The 9,563-nt window shown below is 35.0% G+C and overlaps 1 pseudogene; it reads left to right on the top strand.

The window, feature by feature from the left end:
- The first annotated feature begins 4,385 nt into the window (after nt 1-4,385).
- On the top strand, nt 4,386-5,612 carry LOC123253088 (annotated as a pseudogene).
- Nucleotides 5,613-9,563: the final 3,951 nt, after the last annotated feature.

Here is a 9,563-nt window from a genome sequence, read left to right as displayed (position 1 = left end):
TCTCTCTCTCTCTCTCTCTCTCTCTCTCTCTCTCTCTCTCTCTCTCTCTCTCTCTCTGATCCTGGAGGGAATGGCTGCAATGTCCTGAGGTTTCTGATCCTGCCCTTAATGCTGTGTTTCCTCAGAGGAAGATCCTGTGAACCTGTATCTAAACTGAACCAGTTCCAAGCCATCTGCACTGTCAGTAAGCAGAGGCATGGGTCCAGTTGGACCTGAGACCTACCCTTGGGTCCCTGTCTGATCTGTCACAGACCATCATCTCTATTAATAATCAAGAGAGGCTTGGTAGCTTGAGGTAGCTGAACAGGGTCTGGGTTACAGGTTAGTGAGGAGAGGGTGATAAGCATAGATCATCAAAATCTCTGAAAGCTCTTTGTGAGAAGGTTTAGATCTGGGGTGATTAGCTAGTGAACTAGTGACAGGGATTCCTCTGTTTGCCTCAGCTTCCTCATTAATAAAATAAAAATATTTGCATTTTCTCTGGTGTTGTTTTGAGGATAAAATGATATAATATTCATAAAATCTTTGAATCTCTTGAAATGCTAGCTATTATTATTAAACAAGTTATAGGTGATTTGTTTCACTGTGTTGCTGAAGGAATTTTCTATATTATGAGTTTTATGTCAATGATGAAATCATAGGCCAAGCAAACACATATTAAGTAAGAAATATACTAGAAAATCAATGTAATTGACAGTACTTATTAAATATCTCTGTCATTTTTATTCTGTAAATACTATAAAATTCAATTCTCAATTCAATAAACATTATACCACTGCTGTGCTTAGACCTGGGCATGAAGAAAAAAAAAGGCACAGTTCCTGACCTCAGAGAGCCTATATTTTACTGAAAAAATGCAAAGGATACATAAGCCAAGGAAAGCAAAGTATAAACAAAATAATAAAAATATGGAGATAACATAATTATCTTGGACATCAGGACACCATCTTTCTATAAGTCCTCGTTATGTAGGAGCTGGCATCTGTGCTATAATTTGACGTAATCTGAGTATCATAAGAAGAAGAGTTGAGGAAAATAGTATGTTACAGACATGGTAGAGAACTATTACAAAGGCACTCAGATGGGATGGAAGGTCATTTTCAGGGAATTGGTAAACTAGTTTCAGTACAGCATCAGAACACACATGTAATAAGAAATAAGATGGGAAAATTAGGTGACAGATTGGGAAGATCTTTAAAATGCCATGCTGAAGTTTTGATATATTATTCTACATACAATCAAGAAACATTGTAAATTTTTGAGAAGGGGAATAATATAGTCATACCTGTGATTTAGGAATCTGAATTCTATAGCTGTGTAGAGAATGTTGGGAAAGTGGACAAGAATCATCAACATAAGTGGTTGATTTTATCATCATCATCACGATGATGATACCTGCATCAGGGAAGAACTAATAAAGTACTTTTCATTCATTTTAAGCTCTCATTTTCAGCGATTATATTGAAGTATTAAACTTTTCCTTTCTTAAAAGTCCATTGATGAATAAAATGTTTGAACCTCAGTTTTTTATAGTTTCATAAGTCTTATATATCACCCTAGTTACAAAAACTCAAGTCAGATGATTATTTCTTTTGATTTAATAGTCAGTAGACTAACTTTGGCAAACTTTTGAAAGAACAGAGGCAAGAGCCAGAAAGAATAAAATAGTTTAAAAGGCTGACAAGTAATATCACAGGATTTGAATAATAAAGGAAGCAGTTACAAAGGCACAAGTTCTGCCTTTAATAAATATCTGTTACTTAATTGCAATTTTTATGCAAGTGTAGTGCCAATTATTCATCTATTATCCTTGTTGAAATTAGTCCATACATACAGGGTCCTTATTAGAGAAATTCAGACACTCTCAGTAGACAGAAGAATAAAATTTTGAGGGCAATTATAAATCATTATTTGAATTATAAAAATAAATATTAAAGTCCTCAGAATTAGCCTATTTTTGTGTGTGCATTAATGGATAGACTATTAACTGTTTGTGCTAGATGGTAAGAGTTTATAAAAGAACAGAAGTGTAACAAATGGCACAAGCTCAGAGAGATAAGCAAATTAGAGCTAATATATACATTAAACTCATTTTCCACCTTCCAGTTAGCATTTTTTTCCTTTCAATTTGCTAATGTGGAATGCTGCTATGTGAGACAGCACAATGTTGCAAATGAAGCAAGCTGTCATAATACATCCCATTAAGAGCCTTAATTAACATCATGTCATTAGTGGCGAAGAGAATTAAATAATACTTCATACTTTAAAAATAAGATCCTGTTTGAATTTACCATTTAAAACGTTCTTGCATAATGATTTCAAATTCTTAAAACCTTGGCAGGGTTGCAAGGTAACATTTTTCTCATCAGTTATACAAAACTGAAATGATAACATGTAGAGTGAAAGAGATAGGTTTTTGGCCAAAAAGTATTTTCCCTAAACCCATTGTTGGTTTCTTTAAATGTCTCTGACACCATGAATCAATTTGCTACTCGAGCAGCTGGAGGAAAGTCACTTTTGAAGGATTTCTGAAGTCTTTACAATTTCAGCATCACTCAGAGCCTTAAAAGATTCAGAAACATTACACAGACAGGTTGGCCACATTCATCATTTACTTAGGAGCCCCCTCCTGCCCCATCAAGATTCATGAAGAATACGCAGCATTTAGACCATCCCCAATTTTTCCCCCCTCAAAGTCTTTTGCAAGGCTGGCCTTTGAGTGATATTTATAGGCAATAAATGTTTCTTTATATTTGGAATCAATACTGTTAAGCTTCAGTGTGCCACAGTAGCTACCTCCTGCACTCCCATTTCCCAAATCACCTCCCAATTCATTAGCAATGCTTAGCAAATGCATGAGCCCATGAAGTGCACTCATATAATTTGTACTCAAATGGTAAAAATGACCTCAAAGGTGCAGAGTTATTTTGCGGTTCCTCCACCTTTGAAGTCATTATTGCTTAATTTTTCATTGCTGTCTGGGCTCCCCAGCAACATTAGTAGTGGCTTCATGAATTACTAATGCAGTGCTTAGAGGTGAAATGTAAAGACCTCATCAAATCCTGGATATTTGCATATACATTGCAGATAATTAAGTGTCTGATAGGCAATGCTGCTTTTTCTTTTTTTCTCCTGCTGTTGGGGCATCCCGAGCTGAGGGGATATTTAATATCTTCTGCCTCTCAGGCTTAACCTCAGTTTAAAATCTCCCAATCCTTAATATTGAAGGGTGCATTAACCCTCATTTAAAAAGCTACTGCTCAAGTTCTTTTTCTGTTTACATTGCCAGGCATAGTGAAAGTAATTATCAGCATCTTGTGTGGAACCTAAAAGCTGCAGGCATAGGCACAGTCTGTTTAAATAAATTAAACTCTCTCCTTTCCATACCAGGCTTTGTTAATAGCCCTTTAGAAAACTGGGGACATAGTCTGTGGTGCTGTACTCTTTCTTTTCTGGAAATTTGTCAGTCTGAGAGGAAAAAACAAAAGTAACCCAGTAGTTATCATTGGGGAGATTTGTACTCAATCTGAATAAGATGCCTTTCCTTAAATAGATGTAATGCTTTTAGTTTTGGAAATGAGTTTTCAACTTCATTAGTTATTTTGCATTTTAACCCCAATACAGTTTTTATAGGATAAAAATATACTACTAATATGATTCTTTTCCACATACAAATATTTGAATTGAAATCTCTCTCTCTCTCTCTCTCTCTCTCTCTCTCTCTCTCTCTCACACACACACACACACACACACACACACACACACACACACAAACACACACACACACACCCCAATTGTCTATGTAGACCTTATACTTTCTGTTATGAGATAGCATCAAACTGAATTAGTAGAGTGAGGTTCTTTACAAAGGACATCCTCTTCTTTCACAACATGATAAAAATGGAAACATATCTATACCTGTTTGATTATCTGTTTATTTATCTAGCATGATAACACATATGCAAACCTTATCATATTACTGGCTGTCTTTGGGGGGATGTGCAGTGGGAGGGAAGGTAAGAATATGGGTTGCAAAATTTCAGAGAACAATTATAAAAATGTATCTATTTGGAAAAATAAAATTTGAAAACTATATCCTCTGAATCCATTAAATGGCAACCAAAACTCTTATTCCTGTCTCTGCAATTAAAGACAGACAGATTTGAGAGGATTATTGAAAAAAAACCTGGCAAATAGATCCCTTTACGGCCCTGAATTTATGGTTACAGAGCTTCACAAAGTATTTCTTTGAAAGGTTGATTTTGGAAAGGAAGTAGGGTTATCTGCTTTACAGTTATAGATATTTGCTAGATATTAAAAATCTCTTGTAGTAACAAGCTCTGGGACATTAGCTCCTTCCCAAGATGACTTCTCACATTTATGAGATGGCTACAGATTTTCCTGAGGCCACAGACCCACCATGAAAAGTAGACCTGAAGAGCAACACTAAGTTGGACACATATTACCCACTTCAGGCCCATTACTATGGAGTATCCATTACTAATAGAGTACTGTCAGTAGAAGACTGATGTTATTAAATGGAGATAGTAGTTTGAGAAGAATATTTTGAATGAATTTACAAAACTCACTGTAGAAAATTTAGCTAAACAAGAACCTGGAATTGAGGGCAGCCAAGAAACTAAATGAGAAGAGAAAAAGAAGATAAAGCAAAAGAGAGGTCGAAGGGATCAAATAAAACAAAATAACATCAACAACAAAAAAAGACAAAACCGCAAAAGTTAGTGATAGGCAAAATTCCTAGAACAAAGAAGAAATGCACAATGAGAGTGTGCTACTTTGGAACTTTTGAGAAAGATTTTAAAGAAATAAAGGTTTTGTGCTCAAAAATCCTCCTATTGTATCTCAATTTTAGGCAAAGATGAATTCATTATTCAAGGAAACTTTACATATAACTTAATTTTTCAATTATTAAAATTACAATCTTAGTATCAACCTCCAACAAAAAATTAAATAGGCAAATAAATAAAAATTATGTGCAAAACCAGAAACTATTATTTATCATATGTTTAAAATATGTATGCTAATATAAACACCTCTGTTTTGGATTTGTTTTATTTTGACACTTTTTTCTCTTGATTTTATGGCTGTTATTTTTTAATGTAATAGTATGTATTATTTTGATTATCTTTTTCTCTTTTTTTATTCATATGTTTCCTTTATTTTCTTTACATTTCTAACATTTGTCATTTCTAATAACATAATACCATCCATTACATCCAAATATCATGATTTATTCAGCCATTTCTTCCAATCATTTTATTTGTATTTTTCCAGTAATTTTGTTATTACAAACAAAACTTCATTGAATATTTTCATACATACACAGCTTTTTGTCCTTTCAAAAATGCTGTTGGGGGGGGGCAGCTGGGTAGCTCAGTGGATTGAGAGTCAGGCCTAAAGACGGGAGGTCCTAGGTTCAAATCCGGCCTCAGACACTTCCCAGCCGTGTGACCCCGAGCAAGTCACTTGACCCCCATTGCCCGCCCTTACCATCTTCCACCTAGGAGCCAATACACAGATGTTAAGGGTTTAAAAAAATAATGCTGTTGGGCTCTAATCCTAGTAATACAGATGACATTATTGATATATAAGGGAATAGGGAAGATTCTTCAAAATGGATGCATTCTATTCAGAACATTTAACAAATATCAAGTTAGTTTTCCCAGATAACAGAAAAATGTCGTACTTTCAGTTTTTACTATAATGTTACTTATAGGATATGGAAGTTGGGGAACACAACAGATAGAGTGGTTGGCCTATGGTGTAATGACATTTTGCAATGCAATATGAAAGCGAAATGATTGACAGTTAGCTGTTTAGAACATGGAATGAGCTGAGTTTGGCAGAGGCTAGCAGGTGCAAGTTCAGTTGATTGGGAGAGTATAAAAGGAGGTTTTGAACTGAGACAGATATCTCAATTTTGAGATAGGGATTGGTGGGAGGTCTTGGTTGGGCTTGAGTAGGCCAAAGGTTAACTTAAGACACCAGCAACCAACACTGATCACTTCCATTGTCTCAAATCCTGTGTTATCCTATAATGAAGATCCTGATTCTAATTCACTCATCAAGAAGAAGCAACATCATTTACCATCAAATAACCTGATTCAGGTTGAAGCAGTCTGGCTCTGCCAGGCTGATAACAGGCTGAACAACTGACCAGCTTGAATACCCTGATTACCTTCAATTCACATAACACCTTTTCATCAATAGCTTAGGCCAGTGATTCCCAAAGTGGGCACCACCGCCCCCTGGTGGGTGCTGCAGCGATCCAGGAGGGCAGTGATGGCCACAGGTGCATTTGGGGGTGGCAAATAACTGTAAGGGGGTGGCGATAGTATGTGACAGGCGGTGCTGAGTAATATTTTTTCTGGAAAGGGGGCGGTAGGTCAAAAAAGTTTGGGAACCACTGGCTTAGGCCACAGATTTCCTGTACCCCTCTTCCCCATCACTTCCCTGCTTCCCTCCCCAAGCCTGTTATTAAAAAATCTTTAAACTCACCCAAAGTGAATGTCATCTTTATCCTAGAGATACCCTTGAGGGAAGAGGAGATTTATTTCAACTGTAGAAAGGTTTGAATTGTAGTCAACCAGCGTTATCCATATTGAACTGGGATAGAGAGTTAGAGGTAGCTGTGTATTCTTAACCACGGATTCTTCACATGACTATCTATCCTGGGACACTGTTATACTGAAGTTGGGTGCAGCAAATTCACTGCAAATATTCCTTTGGAGTCCTTTGTGTTTCACCACCAAATTTTGTGTGCTATACTTAAGAATCTTCCATACTCATTCAACTTCTGCTCCTCATAACACCAAGATACATACAATAGTAGCCAGGAAGATGTCTTCCTGAGTTCAAATCTGGTTTCAGACACTTTCTAGTTTTATGATGGGAGGCAAGTCATGTAACCCACTCCAGTATCTTTAGTAAGAAATCGCCAATGAGGTCACCAAGAGATGGACATGACTGAAACAACTGAACATGTTTTTTTTCAATTTATATATTTCACCTCCTTTTCTAATCATACAATTATTTAATGATATTTTTCATCACACTGTTTGCATGTACATCATTGTTGGTAATATACTATAACCTATTTGTTATATGTTTTCATTGTCCTTTGAGTCACCTGAAATTTTGATTCATCTAAGATCAGTATATGCTATGACTTGTTGTCTGATAGCAACTAGAAAAATGTGGATGTTAAAGAAGATAGCTTTTTATAGCAGTGAGAAGCTTGGGGTCACTGAAAACCTTCTAGGCTCAGTCAAGGTTGCCTCTATCTTATTATGAGGCCATAATAGAAGCTTTAAGGAAACTTGCAAAAAATGTTAAGAAAAATGAGAATATAGTAAGAAAAAAATCACTTCAAAAGCTATGAAGTTTGACTGTGTTCCCAGAAAAGAAATCATTTATTTAACCATTCAATATACTAACCATGAACAGTTCTTTAATCTGTCCAGATATCTGGTCAAATTTAAAAAATTGTTTCTTGATATATAGTTTTTTTCTTTTTTCTATTTAAATGGAGTTGACATATCTTTCTTCTTTCTTTGTGAAGACAAAGGAATGATAGTATTTTGATAATTTCATCTCTTTTTTACTTTAAATAGTCTACCAGATCATGAGATCATTATTTTCATTTCATAGTTTCAAGGAAGATGAAACAAAAGAATAGTGATGCTCTTATGTAGTCCTCATCTTTTGGAAATGCCATAACTAAAATTTGTTAGAGGTCATTTTTTGGAGACTGAGACAGAAAGATAAGTGACATCCTGCCATAATGCCCAATATTACTGATAACTATTTTGTATGATACCCCATGATCTTTAGTCAGTAGGTATTTTTTTTCTGGACAGATTTTAGTATGTTGAGATACAGTACTCAAGAAAGGTGAAAAGTCATTCACCCACTCTGAATTTATCTTGGAGTATGGTGTTGTGAGATGTTGATCTAAACCTAATCTCTCCCATATTGTTTTCCAATTTTTATAGCAGTTTTTGTCAAATAGTGGATTTTTGTCCTAAAAGTTGGGCTCTTTGGGTTTAACAAAGATTGTTTTGCTGATGTCACTTACCCCAAGTTTATTCCACTGATCCTCCCTTGTGTCTTTAAGACGGTACTATATTGTTTTGATGACCACTGCTTTATAGTATAGTTTAATATCATGTACTGCTAGGCCACCTTCCTTCAATTTTTTTTTCATTATTTCCCTTGATATTCTTGATCTTTTGTTCTTCCAAATAAACTTTGTCATAGTTTTTTCTAATTCTGTAAAGAAGTTTATTGGTAGTTTTATAGGTATGACACTAAATAAGTAAATTAATTTGGGTAGAATGGCCATTTTTATTATGTTAGCTTGTCCTACCCATGAGCACTCAATGTTTTTCCAGCAGTTTAGATCTTATTTTAATTGTTTGGAAAGTGTTTTGTAGTTGTATTTGTATAATTCCTGTGTTTGTTTTGGTAGATAGATTCCTAAGTATTTTATATTGTCTATGGTGATTTTAAATGGTGTGTCTCTTTCTAACTCTTGCTGTTGTGATGCATTGGAAATATATAGAAATGCTGATGATTTATGTGCATTTATTTTGTATCCTACAACTTTGCTAAAGTTGTGGATTATTTCTATTAGCTTTTTAGTCAATTTTCTAGGATTTTCCAAGTAGACCATCATACCATCTGCAAAGAGTGATAGCTTGGTCTCCTCGTTACCTATTTTAATGCCTTCAATTTCTTTTTCTTCTCTAATTGCAATTGCTAGTGTTTCTAACACAATGTTAAATAATAGAGGTGATAAGGAGCATCCTTGTTTCATGCATGATCTTATTGGAAGGCTTCTAATTTATCCCCATTGCATATGATGCTTATTCATGGTTTTAGATATATAATATTTATTATTTTTAGGAAAGGTCCTTCTATTCCTATACATTATAGTTTTTTTTTCAATAGGAAAGGGTATTGTATTTTTTTCAAAGGCTTTTTCAGCAGGGTGAATGACTTCAATATAAAGAAGGAAACTATAAGTAAATTAAGTGAACACAGAATAGTATACTTGTCAGATCTGTGGGAAAGGAAAGATTTTAAAACCAAGAAAGAATTAGAAAAAATTACAAAATGTAAAATAAATAATTTAGATTACATTAAATTAAAAAGGTTTTGTACAAACAAAAACAATGCAACCAAAATCAGAAGGGAAACAACAAACTGGGAAAAAATCTTTATAACTTTTATAGCGACCTCTGGAAAGATGGAGACCAACTTGAGTGAAAACCGACAGTTATAGAATTTAGAATTTACCCTTTTGGCATGATCCAGGGGCAAAAGACAGTTGCTGCCACTGCTATAAAAACCCAGAGGCTGAGCCCTTCAGCATCTCATTCTTGAGAAGGATCCCAGGTTGTGGTCATTCATTCTACATCCAGCTTATATCCATATACCATCTAAGGATCTTGGGCCATCTCCATCAGGCCCATCCCACAAAAGTATCATACCCTCTATAACATAACAAAAAACTCTGACAAAGATCTAATTTTTCAAAT

The sequence above is a fragment of the Gracilinanus agilis genome, chromosome 6 (assembly GCF_016433145.1).
Source record: "Gracilinanus agilis isolate LMUSP501 chromosome 6, AgileGrace, whole genome shotgun sequence".
Classification (NCBI taxonomy): Eukaryota; Metazoa; Chordata; class Mammalia; order Didelphimorphia; family Didelphidae; genus Gracilinanus; species Gracilinanus agilis.
This window is presented reverse-complemented; position numbering and strand designations above follow the sequence as displayed.